Source organism: Babylonia areolata, chromosome 2 (genome assembly GCF_041734735.1).
Source record: "Babylonia areolata isolate BAREFJ2019XMU chromosome 2, ASM4173473v1, whole genome shotgun sequence".
Taxonomy (NCBI): Eukaryota; Metazoa; Mollusca; class Gastropoda; order Neogastropoda; family Buccinidae; genus Babylonia; species Babylonia areolata.
In genome coordinates, this window is record NC_134877.1 from 32,595,514 (window position 1) to 32,620,513 (window position 25,000).

General features: G+C 45.7%; 1 long non-coding RNA gene across 4 annotated transcripts in view; it reads right to left on the reverse strand.

The window, feature by feature from the left end:
• LOC143300482 (uncharacterized) overlaps nt 1-25,000 on the reverse strand; it is a 208,974-nt gene that overhangs the window by 21,225 nt on the left and 162,749 nt on the right. For all 4 annotated transcript variants that reach the window (XR_013057667.1, XR_013057668.1, XR_013057664.1 and 1 more), the window contains 2 exons: nt 23,415-23,507; nt 1,557-1,679 (listed from right to left, as the gene is read on the reverse strand). This is a non-coding gene — a long non-coding RNA (uncharacterized LOC143300482). The remainder of the gene's footprint in view (nt 1-1,556; nt 1,680-23,414; nt 23,508-25,000) is intronic.

Below are 25,000 nucleotides of genomic sequence, written 5' to 3' on the forward strand. Positions count from 1 at the left end.
AGAAAAATAAATAAATAAATATGACAAGTCTCTTGTCTCTTGCTTTGTGAAGGTTTGCGTGCAGTGTGTGTGTGTGTGTGTGTCGGTCGGTCTGTCTGTGTCTGTGCGTGTGTGTGTCTGTGTATGTGTGTGTGTGTGTGTGTGTGTGTGTGTGTGTGTGTGTGTGTGTAGGAAGAGGAGGAGGATGGTCAATTCAAAATAACTATGATTCTGACCATAGTGGGAGGGAGGGAATAAGTATGCTACTCATAAAAATAGACATTTTAAACTACCACAGAATGATTATTAAAAAAAAAAAAAAAAAAAAGGAAGAAAAAAAAAGGGCCTTGGATTTCAGTTTGCAGGAGAGGGATTTTGCTTTGGTTTATTTCCATTCTCTCTCTCGAAGGACTGGTTGGTTATCTTTCGTTTGAAATAGTTACAAGATGACAAACAATATCAAGTAGTTTGTGACACTTTTCCTATAAAAAAAAAAAAGCGCCCCAGTTTTGTTGTGCATTTTGTTTTAGCTAATGTATATTAAAGTGGGGGTTGGGTGGGGGGGGGGGGGAATTTTTGCGTGTGTGTGTGTGTGTGTTGTTGTTGTTTGTTGTTGTTTTTTTCTTTTTCTTCAGGGTGTTATGTTTCTCTGAACCTCTTATATACTTGCATGCAAAGTAAAAAAGAAGTCAACAGTTGTGAAGTAGTCTTTGTTGGAGCACACGTCACTGCATGTGTTGCGTGTTAATCGATGTGTTACGTGTTAATCGTTGCACACGTCACTGCATGTGTTACGTGTTTAATCGTTGGATTTGGGGGTCTTTCAAGATAGGTTGGATTGTGAAACTGAGCAACAGAAAAAAAAGAAAAAAAGAAAAAGAGAAATAAACGAAAACAAACAAACAAAAAAAACCGATGCTTTTTTAACCCCTCTACTGCTGCCGTTGACAAGTAAGCCCGCCACTGAAGGGCTGTCAAGTCTCAAATTACAGACTAATACAATGAGATTTCGGGTTAGGATGTTGTCAGTCTCCATCCTCTGCTGGAATTTCTCCCTTTTGGTGTTAACACTGCCTTTCATCAGCCAAATCAATGACATTAATAATAATAATAATAATGTGAAGTGATGGCCTGGAGGTAACGCGTCCGCCTATGAAGCGAGAGAATCTGACCGCGCTGGTTCGAATCACGGCTCAGCCGCAAATATTTTCTCCCCCTCCACTAGACCTTGAGTGGTGGTCTGGACGCTAGTCATTCGGATGAGACGATAAACCGAGGTTCCGTGTGCAGCATGCACTTAGCGCACGTAAAGAACCCACGGCAACAAAGTGGTTGTTCCTGGCAACATTCTGAAGAAAAATTCACTTCGATAGGAAAAACAAATAAAACTGCACGAAGGAAAAAAATACAACAACAAAAATGGGTGGCGCTGTAGTATAGCGACGCGCTCTCCCTTGGGAGAGAAAGAAAGTGCCCAAAGGGTAGGAACTGCAGTCACAACTGTTACCACACTGATCTTTTAGGGAAGTTGCAGCAGTCGAGGTGTTAAAAAGTCGGACAAGCTGTTTACTACTTACTGATCACATTGGCCTTATTTTTCTTCTTCTCCTCGCCCGCCTCTCCCTCCCTCCCGCTCTCTCCGGATGGTGCTGACGTCATCAAAAGCATCTCCGTCTGTCTGCTGGTTTCAGGCCGTACATCTGAAAACAAGACGACACAAATCCATAAACAACCAAAAACGCCAATCGTTTTGTTTGTTGCCTGGACGGACGGTACCCGGCAATCTAATACCATAAAAAAACACACACAAAAATCCACGACATTTCGTTTTCATTTTTTATTATTAATATTCTTTGTTTCTTTTTAACTCTTTCCATACGAACGGCGAAAGAGACGACGTTAACAGCGTTCCACCCCAATTACCATCATCAAAATATTGCAAGCGGAAGGCTCTTATACTGAAGAGGTGAATGTTGACAAAGAATACCACAATTCTGACGACGGAAGCTAAAGGTTGGGTCATTCAGACACCCACTGGACATCCGAGGGGTCTGTGTAGAGGAGAAGAGAGGACTGGCCGTACTGAGTGAGTTAATACGATAACGTGGTATAGTTGGGTTTTTTTCAAAACCCAGACGTGGTCAGAGACACACATCAGACACAAGCATACAGACGCGAACTCAAGCGCATACAGACACAGACACAGGCCTCAGACACACACGCGCAAATAACTGGTTACAATGATTGGAGGAGCGACTGAGGTGGGGGAAGGATGGGGTACGGGGGGGCAGGGGGGGGGGGATGGGGAGGGAAGAGGGAGGAGGAGGTGGAGGGGCGTGAGCAATCGGAATCACCGATCTCTGTCAATGTTTGTCCAGACAGATGGTCGCGACAGTTATTTACCATCAACAACATCATCATCATCATTACCATCATCGTCACTATTGTGGTTATTGTTATTCATTTATTATTACTGGTCATCATAACTGCCGTTCTTACTGTTGTTGGTGGTGGTGTTGTTAGTAGTACGGTCGTCATGTTCGCCGATGCTGATGCTATACTACTCGTACTGTGGTCCCAACTACAGTGCAAGTTGCGTGGAGTCCTGGCTGACAGGCGCAATAGCCGAGTGGTTAAAGCGTTGGACTTTGAACCTGAGGGTCCCGGGTTCGAATCTCGGTAACGGCGCCTGATGGTTAAAGAGTGGAGATTTTTTTCCGATCTCCCACGTCAGACCTGCTTGTGCCTGAACCCCCTTCGTGTGTATACGCAAGCACAAGATCAGATACGCAACGTTAAAGATCCTGTTATCCATGTCAGCGTTCGGTGGGTTGTGGAAACAAGTACATGACCAGCATGCACAACCCCGAAAACGGAATATGGCTGTCTACATGGCCGGGTAAAAACGGTCATACACGTAAAAGCCCACTCATGTACTTACAAGTGAACGTGGGGGTTGCAACCCACGAACGAAGAAGAAGAAGAAGGGTCCTGGCTTTACGAAAAGAATCAGGAGCAGCTTTCGCTAATATGAATCAATTTAGTTATGTGCGTGTGTGTGTGTGTGTGTGTGTGTGTGTGTGTGTGTGTGTGTGTGTGTGTGTGTGTGTGTGTGTGTGTTGTGTGTGTGTGTGTGTGTGTGTGTGTGGTGTGTGTGTGTGTGTGTGTGTGTGTGTTGTGTGTGTGTGTGTGTGTGTGTGTGTGTGTGTGTGTGTGTGTGTGTGTGTGTGTGTGATAAGGACTAGTTTTATTTTGCGCGCTCTCTCTCTGCGTGGGTCTCTCTCTGTCTCTGATAAGGTTCAGTTTTGTTTTGCTCTCTCTCTCTCTGTCTCTCTCTCTCTCTCTCTTTGTGTGTGGGGGAGGAGGTAGGGGGTCACGGGGGTGCGGGGGGGAGGGGAGGGGGGTGTCCGACGGTGTGGAGTTCACTGGTGTAGACATAGAACGTGGAAAGGAAAACAAAATTTATACACACATGTATATTTTCTACAGCCTCTCGTGTCAACCTTGGTGGAGATAGTAAGAGAGGAGGGAAGGTGTTCCGAAGTCAGGGGTCAGTCAGTCAGTCAGTCAGTCAATGCATGATCCCATACGTAGTCCTAGACAAGGCTGCATATCATCGATCTTAGCGGCGCTACTTTTACTGAGCGTTAAGAATGTCTCTAAAGTCTATGGAAATTAGCACAGACTTAAGAGAGAGAAAGTTCCTAACGCTAAGCCAATTTTTTTTTTTTTTTTTTTTTTAGCGCTGCTGAGAATAAGATCGCTTGGAGTGTGTAAAACCTATCCCAGGCCGCCCCCGTCTTATCCCTGAAATCACCTTGCGCATGAGTCGACACTGGCTTTTTTTTTCTTTTTTTTTTCGTTTTGAAATCTGTTATTACTAAAGTTATAAGGAACTGTTCAAGGTGAAACTTTTTTTCTTTTTCTTTTTTTCTAAGAATTATTTTTCCGTCCAGAAAATTCAAACTTTCCTTAAAACTTTCATTTTCTTTTACATTGTTCCACAGATACGAATTATATGTAGCACTCAAGCATGCGTGCATGCACGCACACACGCACACACACACACACACATACACACTGAAGACTCGTACAGTCTCGCGTGCTGCATTGCTCTGGCCGAACTGTACACAATTATATCCACTATATATAATTCCATCAAGTCAATTGCATTACGTCATTATATAACCCGCTCGCGTGTAGACGAGGGAGGGGGAGGGGGGGGAAGGGATGGGGGAGATGGGGGGGGGTGAAGTGGAGAAAGGGGTAGTTAGCAGTGTGTGTGTATGTGTGTGTGTCTGTCTGTGTGTGTCTGTTTGTGTGTGTGTGTGTCTCTGTGTGTGTGTGTGGTGTGGGGTGCTGACGGGGGCTTGAGGGTGGACGGGGGGGGGGGGGGGGGGGCGAGAGAGAGATTTTGGCCAGGCTGGCTGGGGGTATTGGCTCTTATTGATCATATCCGAGGGAGAGAGGGAGGGGAGGGAGTGTATTATTTGCCTCTTTCTCTTCCTATTATGGGGAGACAGGCTTGGTACGACCTTTTCGGTGAGTCAGTGACACACACACACACACACACACACACACAGAGGGAGAGGGAGAGAGAGAGAGAGGGGGGGGGGAAGAGAGGGAGAGAGAGAGGGGGAGAGATAGGGAGAGAGAGGGAGAGACAGCGAGAGATAGGGAGAGAGAGAGGGAGGGAGAGAGACTGCTGTATGCAGTCCATTGAAAAAAAAGTACGTTGTTGTTGCTGTTGTTTTGTGTGTGTGTGTGTGTTTTGTGCGTGCGTGCGTGCGTGCGTGTGTGTGTGTGTGTGTGTGTGTGTGTGTGTGTGTGTGTGTGTTTTGTGTGTGTGTGTGTGCGCGCGCGCGCGTGTGTGTGTGTGTGTGTGTGTGTGTGTGTGTGATGCTCATATTTGCAATTTGTAGTACTGTCTTGGTGTACACAGAATTCTTTTGTTTCTTCTATCTTCATGGGCTGTTCTATGATGTTACGCGCTTTTTTAAAAAAATTTTTTTTTTATTTTTTTTTTTTTAACATGTACCATTTAGTGTGAGGCTTTCAAAGCCCATTATATCTGAGTTTGCGACGTACAAGTACTATGATGATGATTGATAACTGTCGTTGTTGCTGCTGGTTTTGGTTATCAACATCATCATCGTCATCATCATCACCTGAGCCAGCGCACCACAACTAACTGTGGGGATCTGGACGGTGGGTGCCTGTTCAGTTGGTTCCCTGCCTCCAGTCAGGAGGACTGTTGTGGTGACTGACGGGGGAGAGCATCACGTTCATCACTGGATGACTGGTGATTTACTGGGCGGAACGGCGTGGTATGACAGCGACGGAACAACTGGCTCACTACTGGTAGATAGGCTGGTAGGTAGGTATGGACGCTAGGACGGAGTGATGAGTGAAAAGACAGAGCGAGCGAGCGAGAGAGAGAGAGGGGGGGGGGGAGTGGGAGAGTGGGAGGAGAGGTGGCGGGGAAGGGGGGCATTTCCTATATTTTGCTTTTTGGTGGTTTTTTTGCTTTTTTTATCATACCTGGGTAGTATCTACAGTTCTACGTTACCTTTGTGTTGTGTGTCCTTTATAATAAATACCCCTACCACATCTTCCGAATACTCCAGCAAAGGTAGGTAGGGGGTAGGGGAGAGAGCGAGCGAGCGAGAGAGAGAGAGAGGGGGGAGGAGAGAGAGAGAGAGTGGGAGAGAGAAAGAGATTCGGGATCGGAATGTTTTACTCACATGCAGGCCTCAGCCCCCAATGAAGGGGGGTATACGTAAAACATAATTTAACGAAACAACAAAAATCAAATTAACATAAATTCAGAAAACAAAACATACGTTGTATTGGCATTACGAAGTAGCGATTTCTTAATTCGAGTGTGTGTGTGTGCGCGCGCGCGCACACACACACACACACACTTTCACTTTCTCGCATGCATACACAGTAATTTCGTCCCACCCACCCCCACCCACCCTCGATTTTTTTCCTACCTTCGTCTAATATCACTTAAAATAAAAGACGTTAAACTAAAGAACGAACGAACATGTGAGGGGGGCACAGAGACAGGGACAGATAGACAGAAAGCAAAATAAACAGACTGACAGACTAATAAGACAGATAAACAGACAGAGATAGAGACAGACAGGAGCAAAAAGAGACACAGAAACACATCGTCTCGTCCTTGTTGGAAAGTTCGACAAGGAAAAGAGCCTTAGAGAAAGGCAGCATCTTTTTGCTGCATAATCAATGCATTCGAACTTTCCCTTAACAAAAGAGGTTTCACATAAGACTGCGTGTATTATTTCTCCCTCTGTGTGTGTGTGTGTGTGTGTGTGTGTGTGTGTGTGTGTGTGTGCGCGCGCGCGCGTACTTGTGCGCACGGGCACAATTGCGTGTTTCTCTAGTACATTAGTATGTTCTCTAATAACATGTGTAATGTGATCTATATAAATGTATGTGTGCGTATATGATCAATCGCGAATGTGTGTGTGTGTGTGCGCGCGCGCGCGCGCGCGTGCGTGCGTGTGTCTATATCTGTATGTACGCATGCCTGCGTCCCTAAACACGTATAAGTCGGTACGTGTGCGTGTGTGTGAACAATACAGGCCTGTTCAGGCTTTTTTTTTTTATTGTAAAAATTGGACGGTGGTGGGGAAAAAATGGAGAAGCAAAAAAAAAAAAAAAAGAGAGAGAGTACGGAGTGAGAGGGGTGGGGAGGGGGACAACAATAGAGTGAAGGAGAAAGTGGAGGAGGGGGAGGAGGGGTCACAATGATAAAAAGAAAGGAAGAAAACAGATTAACACCCTCAGCCCCCCCTCACACACACACACACACACACACACACACACACACACACACCATGAACCCACTCTCCCTCTCCCCCCCCCCAAAAAAAAAAATATATATATCAAAAGTTCTTCAAATCGCTGATGAGATGGGAACCCAGGCAAAAGAGCGACAGACAGACAGACAGACGCGGGGCGACACAAGGCCCGTATTGTTCGCCAGGGTGGGAACCGTCCCAGCACGGGGGGGGGGATCCAAAACCGGCTTTAGGGTCGTCAGGTGGGTAAGAAGTACCATCCACCCATGAGGGGGGGGGGGGGGGGGGGGGAGTGGTGGGGGGGGTGAGGTGGCGGGGAAGGGGGGGACATTATTTTTTTTTTTTATTTTTTTTTTATTTTTTTTAAATACCTGGGTAGTATCTGCAGTTCTATGCTACCCTTGTGTTGTGTGTCCTGTGTCCCTTATAATGAATACACCCCCCCCACCCCACCCCCACCCCACCCCCACCCCCACACCTTTCGAGTCCTCCAGTGAAGGTGGGAAGGGGGTGGGGGGTAGCGGTGGGGTGTGGAACTGAGAGAGACAGAGCGGGGATAGAGAGAGAGAGAGGGTGGGGGGAGAGAGACACAGAGAGGGGGAAAGAGAGACAGAGAGAGACAGAGAGAGAGAGGGAGATGGAGAGAGACATAGAGAAAGAGAGAGAGGGAGAGAGAGGGAGAGAGACAAAGAGAGACACAGAGAGAGAGAGGGAGAGAGACAAAGAGAGACAGAGAGAGAGAGAGGGAGAGAGAGAGAGAGAGAGAGAGAGAGAGAGAGAGAGAGAGAGAAAGTTGTTCTTTCAAATTCAAATAATCTGGACGCTTCATTGTACTGTGTTGGGCTGTGCTGAATTGCATTTTATGGTATTCGTTTTGCTGTGGGCTATGATATTGTATTGTGTTGTGTTGTGTTGTGTTGTATTGTAGTGCAGTGCAGTTCAGTGCATTGTATTGCATGACATTGTATTGTATTGCATTATATTACAAGTATTGTATTGCACTGTATGACATTGTATTACAAATGCTGTATTGTATTGTATTGTGCTGTACAGTATTGTGATGAATAACTGCAGTGTGTATTTTCTAACCTGTTTTCATCCAAACCAGGAATCATATCACACAATGACAAAAAAATAATAACACTCGTCAGTCACAATAATTATCTTTTCTTTTCTTCATTCCACAGCATTTCTTCTTCTTTTTTTTCAAATCACCTGGCTGTTGGACCATGAAAAAGAATGAAAGAGAGAAAGAATGAAAGAAAGAAATTCGAACACACACACACACACACACACACACACACACACACACAAATTAATTCCATCATCATACCGTCACCACCCATGATGTTGCAGCATTCCGAAGGCTCGAACCCCAAACCCCAACCCAGCACAAACACCTCAATAGGTTGCTAACTACAGGGTGGTTAGGGGAGATGTAGGGAAGAACATTCAATTATTCAATGCCCTGTTCCGCGCGGCCATGCAGTCGTGCATCCCACACCCCCACCCTGCCCCCTATCCCTCCACCCCCCGAACCCCTCCACCACCACCACCCCGCCCCTTCGACAACTGACAGCAGTCCTCCTGACAACTGACAAGCAGTCCTCCTGACAGTGGCCTGATTAGCAGGATGATGTCATCACCCAGTACACTCCATTATGGCAATTACCTTCTGCTGCTGGCACTGTGGGTGGAAAAGGTGGGGGTTGGGGGGTTAGGGTTGAGGGTGGTGGCAGGGGTGTATGTGCGGGGAGGGGGAGGGAGAAACAGTGGGGGGAGGGGAGCAGGGGGTGAGAGGTGTGGGGTGGGTGGGGGTGGGGGGAGCGGGGGTCGGGGGGGTGGGGGTGGGGTTCGTCCCACTGGACCTTCAGAGTCCTCTGGCAACAATGTTCAATGTTCTCTTGGAGTGGGTGTCATGGCGACTGTTGTTGTTGGAACGTGAAACGTCCACACCAAGCTTGGAAGAAGAGTTGTGGCGGGGAAAGGTGATCTTTATTCTTCTTTTTGTTCGTTAATTATAAAGCTAGGTTTTACGAGCGGCGTATCATCATCATCAACATCATCATCATCATATTTCTTCTTAACATTCTTCTTCTTATCATCATTATTATCATTATAACTGTTGTTGTTATCATACATTTCGACAGCCCAATACTAACCACCATAACGGCTTGCTGTAAGCTGAAACTATTATAAACTGACATTCTTTTCCAAATGATGTTTTTTTTTTTTAACGAAGACAACAGTCACCCAAAACGGACGACCATTCGATGTGAATGCACACAACAGGAGACAAGGCGACCTGTGGATGACATCTATTGTAGAGATAAGCATTTATTTGTGTACAGACCTAAGGACAACGTCTGTGTGACAAGCATAAGGACGACATGAGTATAGCAGACCTAAGGAAAGTGCTTTTATATATATATATGCAGACTTATGGGCGACAATCGGTCGCCCAATCGGCACATTCTATAATTCATTCCCAAAATACTCACACACAAAAAATGAAGAAAAAAAAAAAGATACTGTCCGCTGCTGCTTTTCCATCAGAAAGACGGGAACACGCAACTTGATGTCAACGGCTGTCCTGACGCTCCCGATCAGCCAATCAAAAGGCACGACGCAACAAACCCAGCCCAATACTTGAAAAACAAACAAACAAACATACAAACAAACCAACAACAACTCTCTATTCTTTTTTGTTTCAGCTCCCAAATCAAGCCAGGCTCATTTCAGCTTCCTTCTATCATGTTACTACCTGCTTTTTTTTTGTTAAAGCCTGGGAAACACACGAGGCTCTCAGTGTTTGATACCGGTTTATCAGATAATGGCCCAGTAATCTCTTGTTACCCCTGACATTCTGTTTTTGCAGGAGACATATGATCAATACGAATTATGTCGGGTTTTTGTTGTTTTTGTTGTTGTTGGTGGTGGTGGTGGTGGTGGTGGTGGTTTTGTTTGTTGATTTTTGTCGTTGTTATTTTTCACAAAAGGAAACGTCATACATGAAAGCGATGCACCCTGTTGTTTCCCCCCCCCCCCCCCCCTACTCCTCTCTCCTCTCTCTCTCTCTCTCTCCCTCTTCCCCAACACACGCACATACACCGCTCTCGGTCTCTCCACTATCTCCCTTTCCCTCTCATTCGCTTTCTCATCCACATACACAGATCCACACACACACACACACACACACACACACACACACACGCACGCACGCACGCACGCACACACACACACATGAGAGAGAGAGAGACAGAGTGAGAGAGAGGGAGAGTGAGAGAGAGGCACATTAAAAAAAAAAGTGTATTCGTGTGTGTGTGTGTGTGTGTGTGTGTGTGTGTGTGTGTGTGTGTGTATCTGTCTGTCTGTCTGTCTCTCTCCCCATCCCCCCACCCACCCCCACCCCCACCCCAGACTTAGAACCCCTCAGAGTGTAATGATGAAGGCAAGGGGAGGGTGGACAGAGGGAGAAGGGGAGAGAGAAAGGGGGAAGGGAGGAAAGGAAGGAAGGAAGGAAGGAGGAAGGGAGGGAGGGTGGGTGGGTTCTGTGGGAGACACCCCCGACAAATGCCACAACCCCCCTCGTCCCCACGGGGAGGGCGCCATCAATATTTCAGTCCCTCCCGACGCCTCAACGAGCCAGCCTGCCTCCACATCCCATGCACACCACACACACACACACACACACACACTCACACACACACTCACACAAACATACACACACACACACACACACTCACACACACACACACACACACACTCACCACACACACACACACACACATTCCTCTACCGCTGGATGCAACAGTCGTCTCAGCCTCTGTGTGTGTGTATGTGTGTATGTGTGTGTGTGTGTGTGTGTGTGTGTGTGTGTGTGTGTGTGCAGAACTGGGTGGGTGGTAGAAGAGTTAGGGTAGTTGGTAACTAGATGAGGGGTACAGAGATGTTGGTGTGTGTGTGTGTGTGCGCGCGCGTGTGTGCGTGTGAGTGAGAGAGAGAGAGAGATCCAATGTCAAGGAGAGAGAGAGAGAGAGAGAGAGAGAGAGAGAGAGAGAGAGAGAGAGAGAGAGAGAGAGAGAGAGAGAGAGGGAGAGAGAGAGAGAGCTAAGTAAAAGAGAAATCCGAAACTCTGAGAGAAAGAGAAAGGGGGAGAAAGAAATTGTGAGAGATGACAGAGACACAGAGACAGAGAGGAAGAGACTAAGACAGGCAGACATATAGAGAGAAAGACTCAAGAGACAGACTGACAGACGGGACAGAGTCAGTCAGACAGACAGACAGACAGAGAATAGTGTCTGCGTACACACACACCCACGCGTCTGTGAGTCTATCAACATTTCTGTGTCAGTTCTAAATACATGTATGTACATCAGAAACAGAAAGATGCGTGAGAAAAAATAAAGAAAGAAAAGAAAAGGTTGGCGACAGAGTGAGGCAGCCAGACAGACCGACAGACAGACATACAGACAGAGACACAGAGACAAACCCCAAGGACGTCATCTAACCTATCAAACACTCCATCCTTCCATGCGTTCATACACAAGTGACGCTACAGACGACAAAAAGGGAAGCGGTCCGAACCTTATTCCTACATCCCCCTTTCTCCCTCCCCCTTTTCGCCCTTGCCAGGGGCTTCCAGATCCTTCCTCCCTTCTTCAGTCACACACACACACACACATACGCACGCACACACACATATACGCACGCACGCACACGCACAAACACACACACGCACACACACATACGCATACGCATACACACACACACACACACACACACACACACAAAAAGTACCGCCGCCGCCGTCGCCACCGCTTCTTCTTGTAGTACCATGGTTTCCATAATGCAATCCATCAGTTTCATATTCTGGAGGCTTCAGGGGGAAACAGTCTTTGGTTCTAAATGATCGATACTCTGTTAGGTCACTGCTGGATGAGGAGACGGTCTCCTGGCTGTGTTTTGTGTCTGGAGGGGTGGGGGTTGGGGTGCGGGTGTGGGGCCAAGCTGAGTCCGTTAGTATGGGGAGGGAGGGAGGGAGGGAGGATGGGGGGTGATGCAGGGAGGGAGAGAGAGTGTGGGATGGAGATGGAGGTGTAGGTGTGTGTGTGTGTGTGTGTGTGTGTGTGTGTGTGGTGGGGAGCAGGGTGAGGGCTGGAGACAAAAGAGAAAAATAGAGAATGGCAATAATGTTATGTTTTTGCTGCTGTTGTTTTTGTTACTGTTGTTTGTTTGTTTATTTGTTTTTCTTTGTGTTTTGTTTTGATTTATCGCAACAGTGTTAAAGCCCTTCAGACAAAGCAGGAGAACAAAGTACTAGTGATTGACATCATCATTTGGAGAGAGAGAGAGAGAGAGAGAGAGAGAGAGAGAGAGAGAGAGAGCGCACGCACACACATACACCGCCGCTCACAACAGGTCAAAGATAATGTTGACATTAGCTGGAAAGTTCATGATTTTCATTCATCATTTCCAATATCCATATTTAAATTTATAGTGCGTAAATTCATCTCGCCAATTTTATTTTATTTGTTTTGTTTTGTTTTTTATTATGGGTTCATAGTTAAACGGAAGAATATTTGCCATACCTTACTGTCCAGGAACATCGGAGAACGAGACAGGTTTAAAATAAGCAGGAGGAGTTTGTATTATACTCCATGTTTGGTGATACATAATATATACTTACCATGTCAAACTGATGCAAACTAGGCCTATCGGTTTGCTCTGCTTGGCCAAATTTCGCGCAGCTAACAGTGAAAAGACGAACCATCTTGCCCGGTCCGCTCTTAGCCAATCAAACGCCTCTAAAAGCTACAAGAGCTGAATCATTCCTTTGGCCAAGGCTCTCGACGCCATCTTGTCAGGTTTACGCTCTGTCTCGTCTTTTTTTTTCTTCTTGCTATTAAACGTGTTCATTTGGCCTTATTTTGCTGCATGCGGCTTGATTCTATTGTATTCTTACCTTTTGTGTACTCGATTCTATTATATTTTTTCTGTCTTTGTAGTATAATGAAAAAAAAAATGTCTTCCGGCCCATTTTCACATGATGGATAATTCTCTTCCTCTTCTTCTTCTTCTTCGTTCATGGGCTGCAACTCCCACGTTCATTCGTATGTACACGAGTGGGCTTTTAAGTGTATGACCGTTTTTTTACCCCTCAGTGTAGGCAGCCATACTCCGTTTTCGGGGGTTAATTCATCTAATTAACATCTAATATCGCTTTTCACCATAAAGTCTCAGAACCACTGTTTACAGCTTTGAAGACCACGAGCTCTGAGACGAAATAAAATGTTTGGGGGTTTTTTGTTGTTGTTTTTTTTTTTTTTTGTTTTTGGTTGTTGTTGTTTTGTTTTTTGTTTTTTTCATCACAAAGGCTTTGAACCACTGTTTACAACTTTTAAAGACCACGAGCTCTGAGGCGACAAGTTTTCAAGATTATCTCTGTGCCACTCATTTGTGACAAACGACCAACACTTTTACCTACTCGAATAACACTTGTAAACAAATGAGACCATATGTAGTTACGGTAAATGTCGTTTATTTTAGAGTGCCAGTTTCGTTTACAAAAAGAGAAAGGCCTATCTATTTAAAAAAAAAAAAAAAAAAAAAAAAAAAACGGTGATAAAACTGGACTAGTACCCAACGAATTACTCAGTCTAGCAATACCAATCCAGGTCCTTTTTTTTCCGACAGCAGTTGTTTCGCGGTGGATACTCACTCAGCTGACGTTGCCACACTGGCGTTGGGATAAAAACATTTCATATACCTGTCTGCACAGTCTAGACACGAGAACAGTAACCAGCTTTAACAGAGACACAGAGAGAGAGAAAGAGAGAGGACGGGAGAGAGAGAAGGGGGGAGAGGAGGGAGGAGAGAGGGAGAGAGAGAGAGAGGAGGTGGAGAGGGAGAGGGACAGAGAGAAATGTACAGACAGCGAGTTGGTCAGGCGGAGGGGACGCAGACAGAGATTGGAAAAAGACAGAATGACACAGAGAGAGAGGGAGAGAGACTGAGACAGAGAGAGTCTGAGACAGAGAGAGATGGGGCACAGACAATGCCACTGCAAATTGATAACATCCATCCTGAGGGGAGGTGATGGAGAGAGGGAGAGACTGAGGAAGGGTCAGGGTGAATGGGGAGAGAGACACACAGAGAGAGCGTGTTTGTCGGTTTATTCATATAGGCCTGGGCCTAAAGAAGATATTAGGCAGACAGAAGAAGAGCGAGTGAGAGAAACGAGGTGTAATTTCCGGTGAATGCAAAATGATAGCATTCTTATCCATCCATCCATCCATCCATCCAGAGAGAGAGACAGACAGACAGACACAGAGAGAGAGAGAGAGAGGGGGGGGGACACGGACACTCAGATACAGAGAGACAGACAAAAAGAGACAGACACACACACACACACACACACACACACACACACACGGAGGGGAAAGACACACAAGAGAGACAGAGACACACAGAAAGACAGAGAGAAACGGAGACAGAGAATGGGAGGATAGACACGACACCCAAGGATAAACAAAGAAGAGAGCAGAAGCAGAGAAACAAAGAAACATGATGCACGCACCCACGCACGCACGCACACACACACGCGCACCCCCAACCCCCCCCCCCCCCCCACACACACACACACACACATACAGAGAATAGAGGGGTCCGGACGGAAAGAGACCAAAGCAAAAGCATAACATAACATTACAAAGCATAGCATACATGTCTCTGAGTGCACAGTACAGTGGGCGAAACGATAGCATCACTTCCCCCCACCCACCTACCAACACATCCACCCACCCACCTCAAAGCCCTTCGCGCCACGCTTAACTTGACGCTTCGGTGCGTGTCAACTGGAAGCGTTTCTTCCATACATCAACTGACAAGGTTTGGGGGTGAACCAAAGCAAAAAAAAAAAAAAAAAAATCCTGCACTTGCACTTTTGCACTTGCCCTCGCAGGCAGAGGCTTCACTCACCCTCACGTCTGGTGAATACACTTCCATGCTTATATTGGGCACTTTTGTACGCACGATTAAGACTTGCAGTTCCTGAACACTTTTTAAAGACCCGTCTCTCTCTCTCTCTCTCTACTAAATTGCAGCTTTTAAGATCCCCCCCCACCCCCACTACCCACCCCCACATACACACACAACACCCCTCTATCTCCCTCTCTACCTCTCCGAGATGGCTATGAAACTTTCACCCAATAAACGTTGGAATCTCTCTCTCTCTCTCTCTCTCTCTCTCTCTCTCTCATACATACGCACGCACGCTCGCACACGTACACACACTGTCTCTTCGAGACAGCTGTGAAACATTCGCCCAATGCGGACGACTAGAAAGCTCAGTTCACTGACATCCGGGTTTTTTTGTTTTGTTGTTGTTGTTGTTTTTTGTTTTGTTTTGTTTTTTGGAGGGGGGGTTGTTTGTTTGTTTGTTTGTTTTCTGCTTTTTTTTTCATTTACCCACGACTGTTTAGATGAGATTTGCAGAACCTGATTACAGTTCTGATTACGATGAAAGGCTACAGACTCCTCGTTTCGACTTTCACTCACCTTGCGACCAGACACTGGTCTGGGTGCTAGTCTTTTGAATGTGACGATAAACCCGCGGTCCTGTGTACAGCATGCACTTAGCGCTCTTATAACCCACGGTAAAAGAAACAGTTGTACCTACCTGGCACAATATTGTGGAAACAAAATCTACTGTAGAGAGTAAAAGACAAATGAATACAGCAACAGACAGGAAAACAGCAAGGGCGTTGCATTGTACTGACACGTTCTCCCTGATGAAAAAAAGACTGAATTTCACACAGAGGAATCTTGGCCAAATCGTATACAGTGTACAACAATAAGATATAAACAAAACCGCTCGTCGAGTTGGCTAATCGCCAAAAAAAAAAAAAAAAAAAAAAAAAAAATCGACAAATTAATCAAGGGCTGTCAACTGAAATAGGGGCCCTGGCCGGGTTTTAGTTCAAAACCCAGTTTATTCAGCTCCGAAGGGGCCCTCGCTGGGTGATGAAACAAGTGTGCTTTCTCGCTCCGACGAAGTTTGGCCGAGGCCCTCTGAGCTAATGGACGAGTAGTACTCCTCTGACTGGCAGCCTCACACGAGAGGTGATGAGTACCGAAGTATTTTTCGCTTCATCGTCGATCCCTTCCGCCATTCTGCCTGCATCCATCTCAGCGGCACCTGTCTGACGGGACGTGTGGTGGTCGATAAATGTGTGTGTGTGTGTGTGTGTGTGCGTGTGTGCGTGTGTGTGAGTGACTGCGCGCGCGCGCGTGTGTGTGTGTAAGTGCGTGTGTGTGTTAGTGAGTGAGTGAGTGTGTGTGTGTATGTGTATGCGAGTGTGAGTGTGTGTGTGTGTGTGTGTGTGTGTGTGTGTACGTGTGTGTGTACGTGTGTGTGTGTGTGCGAGAGAAAGAGAGAGAGAGCACAAGTGGTCTGCTGTGAAGTACTTGGTTGATCAATGTTTCGAGTCTGAAGTTATTTTGGTGTGTGAGGGTAGGGGTGGGTGGGGGGTGGCGGTGGGAGAGGGTCATCTGTGTAAGTCTTTGCATGCATGCATAATTGTGTGTATGTGTCTGAAACACAGAGAGTGGGGGGAGGGGGGATATGGGTCACACACACACACACACACACACACACACACACACACACACAGTGACCGACAGATGGACAGACAGACAGAAAGACAAAGACAGAGAAAAAAGGTGCAAAAAGAGTGCATGTATGGGCAAGAACATTATTATACCAATATCAATTATCTAATAATTCAACGCCAGATTTCCCCACCAGAACTTGGATTTTAAACTGCCGGCTCTCGTCCAGAAATCATCATTCTGAATAGAGACTGCCAATTAGGGTAGAATTTATGGCTTATCTGTTCTGAAAAACAGACTGCCAATTAGGGTAGAATTTATGGCTTATCTGTCGTTAATTTTTCCACGTATAAATAAAACAGCCAACACTAAGTTGTCTTTTTTCCTTCCTTGTGTCACCTTACGTATTATGTATGCATCAAAGACGCAGCTATTATTTCGTCAAAAAAAAAAAAAAAAAAAAAAAAAAATAAAAAAGCTGAGAAATATCCAATCCAAACGTAAGATTACATCAATCACCATCACGCATTCAGATCCACGAAAAAAACAAAGACGCCAATTACACTCTAAGTGAAATAACGGATATTACACCACCAGGAACCACTACTACGTTCCACAACAGGAACAACGACGACTAAACAAAATGGCTTCGGTAATTCCTCCCCCCCCCCCTTTTTTTTTTCTTCTAAAAAACAGGATGGTTATTCGAAAACAAAGTGACGGGTCTGTGTTTTGTGAGCTGGCGACAGGACAGGATGAGGTGCGAAACTACAGCTGAAAAACGGAGGAGGACACAGCGCTAACTAAACCGGAACTGGCTGCCGCCACAACCAATCAACGCTCAGCACTAGCACACTGCTGGCTCTGAATGTTATTGAAAAAAAAAAAAGAATAAAAAAAGAAGAAGAAAAGGGGTAGGGGTGGGAGGTGGGGGGCGGGTAGGGACGGAAGTGGGAGACAGTAAAGGGAGGGGCGGGGGGACGGGGGGTGGGGGGGGCAAGGGGGGGAAGGGGGGCAAGGAGGAGACAGAGCGTAGTGTGTGTGTGGCGTCAGTGTGTGTGTGTGTGTGTGTGTGTGTGTGTGTGTGTGTGTGCGTGTTTTTTTGTTTGTTTGTTGTTGTTGTTGTTGTTGTTGTTGTTGTTGTGTGTGTGTGTGTGTGTGTGTGTGTGTGTGTGTGTGTGTGTGTTTCTTTATGTCTGTGTGTGCTTGTGTGTATCTGTGTCTGTGCGATCGTGCAAAATTGCGGGCATACGTGCATATCTTAGTGTGTTAGTGTGTGTGTGTGTGTGTGTGTGTGTGTGTGTGTGTGTGTGTTGTGTGTTGTGTGTATCTGTGTCTGTGAGTTCGTGCATAATTGCGGTCATACGTGCATGTGTTAATGTGAGTGCGTCCGAGTGCATGTGTGTGTGTGTGAGTGTGTGTCTATGTATGTGCGTTCGTGCGTAAGTGCGGGCATACGTGCGTGTTATAATGTATGAGTAAGCCCGCGGGCGTGTGTGTATGTGTGTGCAGTGCGCGCGCGCGCACGCGTCTGTCTGTCAGTGCGTTCGTGCGGTCAAACACGCGTATGTGAATGTGTGAGTGCCTCTGTGTGTGTGTGTGTGTGTGTGTGTGTGTGTGTGTGTGTGTGTGAAAAAGTGGTTAATCTTCTCGGCAAATTAAATTTGGGACAGGTGGGTTCTGGTGGAGAGAGGGGGAGATAAATAAAGGATGATTAGGGGCAAGTTGCATGCAGGAGAAAGACAGACAAAAGGGAGAGGGGGGAGAAGGAGAGGGGGGAGAGTCTGGACGTGGGATGGGAGGGGGGGTGTGTGGAGGGGGGGGGGGCGAAAGGCGGGGGGGGGGGGGGGGGGAAGAAGGAGGGAGGGGACAAAGGGGAGGGGTGAGGGCGGGGGTTGAGGTGTGGGTCGTGAGGGGGGACACACAGCGGGGGCAGACAAACAAGACATGAACGGAGAGATAGAGGTTGATGGGAGGGAGTGAGGACGGGGTGGTCGGGAGGGGGAGGGCCAGGGGGGGGGGGGGAGGGCAAAACTGGAATAGAAGAGATGGGGTGGAAGGAGGGGGAGGGGTGGGAGTCACAGCCAGAAAGGATCACAGAAAGAGAGGGAAACAGAGACAAGAGTCAGAGAGACAGAGATGGACAGTGAAACAGAGTTATAGAGAGAGGGGGAGGGGGGATCGGGGGAAGGTGGAGTAGTGGGCTGAGGGGCAGACTAAACACACACACACACACACACACACACACACACACACACACACACAAAGAGTATGAAAGAGAAAGACCAGCAAACACACACACACACACACACGAAAAAAACAAAAACAGACACACACATACACAGAGAAAAAAACACATCCAGACAGACACACACACACACACACACACACACACACACACACACACACACACAACACAACACAACACACATAGAGAAAAACAAAGAAAACACAAGAACAGAGAGAGAGAAGGAAACAGGCAGTCCGACAGACAGATTGACAGACTGACCGACTTACAGGGACAGACACGCCAACCGACAGCCAACAACACAGCCAACCAAGTCAGCCCGACTGTCGAGACGTAGGCCCGAACACAAGCCACAGGCCCACAAACCAGCGCACTACACTGTCAATGTGGCATTTCAAGCAACAAAGAACAAGAACTGCTGTGTTGGCGCTTTTACCCTTTAGCACTTGTTCTCAACAACGCCAGTAGGTGTAGGAGAAACTGATGCCCTTCCCTTTGAGATTTGGACCCCTGGAGAGGGGGGAAAAAACAGCAACAACAACAAAACGGAAGAAAGAAAACTAGAAAGAGGCTTGCTTCCGCTGTGAAACTGAATACAATGTATCCTTGGGTGTCAAACAAGGATCAACGAAAGGTCCCCTCTTTTTTTTTTTTATAAACTCTTCTGTTCCATATTGTGTGACGCGTCAGTTTGAAAAATATATAATAACATGAATTCAGGTACTCAGGGCAAAAATACATCGACAAAAAAATAAAATAACATGAATTCTGGTGCTCAGGCCAAAAACACATCATGACATGATTTATCCAACTCACTTGCGTGGGTGCGCGCGCACACACACACACACACACACACACTGAAAAATGTTCATTTGCACCTGTTGTGAGTTCCTTTCATCTGTTCTGGAGGTGTCGTGTCATCGTATTGCGTAATTATCTCCCATTCCCCTCGATGTAATGTACAGCCATTACCTTTTTCTTGGCCTCTTTGTGGCTTCGTGGGAAGTGGTTAAGTTGGTTTTATCGTTTTTTTCTTCTTCTTTTTTTAATCTAAGAAAATGTATAAATAAATAAATCACTCTGTTCTGAGCGCATTTAAATATAAATCGAATATACTTTTAGTGCAATTGCTGATACTTACAAATTTATTTTCAATCACTTATTTTCAATCATGTAACAGCCCCTTCCAAATGCTCCTTGTGAATCGCTCGTTTCTGTCAAGAAAAGCACAGAAATCGCTACTGATTTCCATGAAGTTCTCCTTGACAGGAGGAGAAGAAGAAGAAGAAGAAAAAGAAGAAGTAACAAGTGCATCACACTCTATGCAATAAAGTGCTCCAAGGATCGAAGTCCTCAAGGAATAAAACGACCCACCTCTGGAAGGGCAAGGATTTGTATTGCTGTGTGGGGTTTTTTGTTTTTTGTTTGTTTGTTTGTTTGTTTTTCGGGGGGGGGGGGGGGGGGGGGGGGAAGGGGGGGGGGGTTAAACGCCCTGGGGAGGGCAAATCTGGTGTGGAGGGGAGGGGGACGAATTTTCTGCAGGGCAGAGGAAATGCGTCAGATAGTGGAAGACGGTGGTGGTGGTAATGGTGGTGGTGGTGGTTGGGAGATTGGGGGCAGGGTGGTAGTGGTAGTTGTGGTTGGGAGTGTGTGTGTGGGGGGGGGGGTGATCGTCACTGGAAGAGGTGGATCAGCGCTTGAGTCTGATTGATGATTTTCCCGTTTAGGTACAGGACCGACTGATAAAGCCAGGGTTAAGTGTGGGGGGGGGGGGGGGGGGAGAAGGAGGGAGGGGAACAAAGGGTAGGGGTGAGGGCGGGGGTTGAGGTGTGGGTCGTGAGGGGGGACACACAGCGGGGTCAGAGACAAGAACAGAAGGGAGTGTGGCGGGGGTGGGGGGGGGTGGTGGGGGGGGAGAGACGGAGGTTGAGGGGCATGGTGGGGAAGGGGGGTGGGGGGTGGGACGAGCGAGGGAAAGACTAGCAAAGTCAAGTCAAAGTCAAAATGTCAGGAGTCTGTCTCTCTCTCTCCCCCCCCCTCCTCTCTCTCTCTCTCTCCAGGCCGGGGGCTTCGCACCATTCAATAAGACGAAGCAAATATTCAACAACAAACACTGCGCACACAAAAAGTAAACAGTGTTCTGATACATACACTGAGATAGTGTGAAAAGGTGAGAGAGAGAGACTGAGAGAGAAACACTGAGACAGAGAAACACACACACACACACACACACACACACACACACACACACACACACACACAGACTTAACCCACCAGAACGAAAGAGCGACGTTTTCAAAACGCGCTTTGCATTTCATTTCACACCATGAATAACATCTGCTCCCTGTTGCTATATGTCTTACGTATAATGTAATATACAAACATCGAGAAGTTCATACAACAATATCAATATGCATGATGAAAGAAAAATAATATCGGCGAAGGTAATCCATTTTCTAATCTCCATACTGTTGGCATGTAAACAATAAATTGTATCTCAATTTCAAGCGTATCGTTTCAGAATGGAAACGGCGATCAATTTTGCATAAAACAAAGTTTCAATTCTACATCCGGCGTGAAATTTCGCACACTGAAACTCCAGAATTTACATTTTGAAATCAATAAACGATATCACGCTATAACTCGAACGGCTGGTTAGTTTTGTCTGAAAAAATCTGTAAGTTTTTCTTTGAAGTCAGACACTGCTTATTTCCAAGCGCTTCCCAAAACAAATCACTAGTTACGTCTGCTCAAAACATTTCGAATACAAAGAGCCCATATAAATAAAATCTAAAAAAAATCTTCAAGTGTCAGAATTGAACCATACATTAGACTTAAATGCAGCTTGTGTGCTGTTTTCACATGCAAGAGTTCGACGGTACTTATGTGCTGCTTCTCTGTAATATTATTAGTCTAGACAGTTTCGGGCGAACAACCAAAAACCCATCAAATAAAGAGGTATGAAACCATTCTTTGCACTCAAAGCAAATGTGACTACTACAGATTATTTTAGACATGCATGTTAATATCTTTTTTGTACTTGACAAACACACATCTCAGAAAAATACTCAAAGCGGTTGCTGACATACACTTCAGTTTTGTTGGGGTTTTTTTGTTTTTGTTGTGGTTGGTTTTTTCTTTGTTTTGTTTGTGTGTTGTTTTTCAGTGTTGTCAAGACTTTGCTTGCTCACTGTGCCAGGCAATTATAAGTGATATATGCAGAAAAAGCTTTGTAGAAAGGTACATCTCAGGACTGCTTTGTTTCCAAATGACCACATTATCACTTCAGACTCTTTTTTGAGAATATGTGTCCATGATTAATTTGTGAAAACAACTACTTCCGATTCAGCCCCACTCATAATTACATCAATATTTGAGCTGTTCTGAATAACCACACCTTCGACCGAATTTTGCAGGCTACAGGTTCGCAGTCAGAAAATAAAACATCACACACAAATGGCGTGTAGGACATTGTAATAACATCTGGTGACAACTAAATCATATCCTTGTTGCCTAAAAAGCATTTTTGGAATCGGTTATCTGCATAATTATGTCCGTAGTTTTTATCTTCATCATCTTCTATTGTTATTTATGTAAACACAACGGCATCTTTATTTTTCAAATAATGAATTAAAACAACAACAACAAACCAACCCAACAACAAAACAAAACAAAACATATCACAAACAAAAACAAACCAATTGCTTCTTAACCCACCCCCCACCCCCAAACTTTTTTTTCCCCCATTTTTATCAATCTTTCTCCAATCCTGTTAATAAACAATTCTTTTGGTCTGATGGCACTTTCCCTCAAACCCGGTAATTTTGTGATTAACTCTCATTACAATTACAGCTGTCTTCTTCGATGGTTCATTTGCAAAACGCGCAACACCATATCAAACGCGCAACTTGCTTTGCTTCGCTGACAGACATTTCAATAAAAAGATAATCGCAATGATCTCTGCAATAAATTCCCACATGCTCTTCATTGGTTCATTAGCTAAACGCAACTCCTTATGAAACGCGCTACTTGCTTCGCTGACACATTCCAATAAAAGATATTCGTAATGATCTCTGCGATAAATTCCCATGCCTGCCAGATGCATTTTGTTTGTAAACGGGATTTGTTTTTAACCCCTATCTTAACTGTCCCCTCTGCCAATGTTTTAGCTGGCAAATTGGCTCTATCGCAAGAGTGAGCTATGGAAACAACAATGCCTTATTTATTTTTTAACCTCACTGAATCAGTCGCGTTGTCTGTTTGTGACAGTCAGAAAACGCCCCTTTTTTTTGTCCGCCTCCTTGCGATGAAATTAATTTCATGCTTTTTGTGTTTTGTTGATTTTTTTCCGGGGAAGGGGGATGGGAGAGGGGAGGGGAAGGGAGAGGGGTATGGTGTCCCCCCCCACCCCCCACCCCCTCTCTTGCAATCACGTTTCCTTTCACGCTTCTGTCATCGTTTTGGCGAAAAGGTACGTTGATTTCTGACTGTCATATACTGATGATACTCCTCACAAATAAAAATTATCCAAGTAATGCCTGCTTTTGTGTGTGTGTGTGTGTGTGTGTGTGTGTGTGTGTGTCTGTCTGTGTCGAGAGAGAGAGAGAGAGAGAGAGAGAGAGAAAACACACACACACACACACACACACACACACACTGAGGTGGTACCACGAGAGGCTGACACGAGCAGGGTGAAAAATATAGACAGACAGAGGAGGGTCGTTGTTATCAACTGTGTCACTGACCTGTGTGATCAATTCATTGGTGAAAGGGGTTGGGTTGGGGTGGGGGGAAGTCAGTGAGCAGTTCTGTCCTCTCTTCCGTCCAGTTCTCTCCCCCTGGAAATGTACACGCAATAGTTGTTAGTGACAAGTTCTGGTAAAGGAAAGGTTCACACGTTCACACTCCCCATACACATACACACCTACAACACGCACACACTACACCAGCGAGCGCGCATACTCACACACACACACACACACACGCAAACTCAAAGAGAGGGAGAGAGTGAGAGAGAGAGAGAGAGAGGGGGTTAATTTGCTTGTAACATTGTTAGCAATTATACACATATATATATATATATATATATATATATAGAGAGAGAGAGAGAGAGAGAGAGAGAGAGAGAGAATACAGATCGGGCCAGCGCCGCCTGCACGATTCCTTTTTTTTTTTTTTTTTTGCCAGTGTTAGCGTACAGAATTGTCCGAAGTCTACATCAGTTCCACAGACACAGGAACAACATTCTCAACTCTTTTAAGCAAACTTGGTGCTGCAAAAAAGATCGCTCACGCAAACCCCAGGCCTTCCTACAAGAAGTGTTCCAGGACAGCCCACCGGGAGCATCCCCATTTCCTTCTGACGCCACAGGTCGTTTCGCGACTGTGTGTATCGAGCCTCAATGGGGGACACAATTCATGATTAGTCTGTGACGGAAAAACAAAAGAATTTTAACAAACATATGCTGATCCTAGCCTTCAGTTTATCTTGGCCAGTTAGATGACTGGTGTCCAGAAGAAAGGACAATTAGATTAATGCAATTCTTTGATGATTAGTCTGTGACGGAAAAACAAAAGAATTTTAACAAACATATGCTGATCCTAGCCTTCAGTTTATCTTGGCCAGTTAGTTGACTAGTGTCCAGAAGAAAGGACAATTAGATTAATGTAATTCCTTGATGACTGTTTTCGTTGCTGCTTGTTGTTGTTGTTGTAATTGTTGTTGTGATGATTGCTGCTGTTGTTGTTGTTGTTGTTGCTGTTGATGTTGCCAGTTGAGTTGGCTGGTGTTCAGAAGACGGGCAATTAAAGTGTTGTTGTTGTTGTTGTCGTTGTGATGATTGCTACTGCTGCTGCTGTTGTTGTTGTTGTTGTTGTTGTTGCCAGTTGAGTTGACTGGCGTTCAGGAGACGGACAATTAAACTGTTGTTTTTGTTGTTGCTCCTGCTGCTGCTGCTGCTGCTCCTGTTGTTTTTCATTGATGGGGATTTACAAAATTTAATAACCTTCCCACGTGCTACAATCGTAACCCGGAGACTCAAATCGAATGGTTACTGATCTTAATTAATCTTCTTTTATGCGCAACCGCCCCCCTTCCTTTACCTTGTACAGACAACACACACACACACACACACACACACACACCACAATCACAGAATGGTGGTGCGGGGAGGGGGCAAAGGGAGAGCGAAAGATTGAATTTGGTTATCTGGCTTTCAGTTGACAATGTAGTTAGCTGTCTAGCGAACCACTCTATCTTTGTATCTCACACCTCGTACGATTTTGAACTCTTTCTTTTTCCTTTCTTTTTTCATGTTAAACTAGACACATAG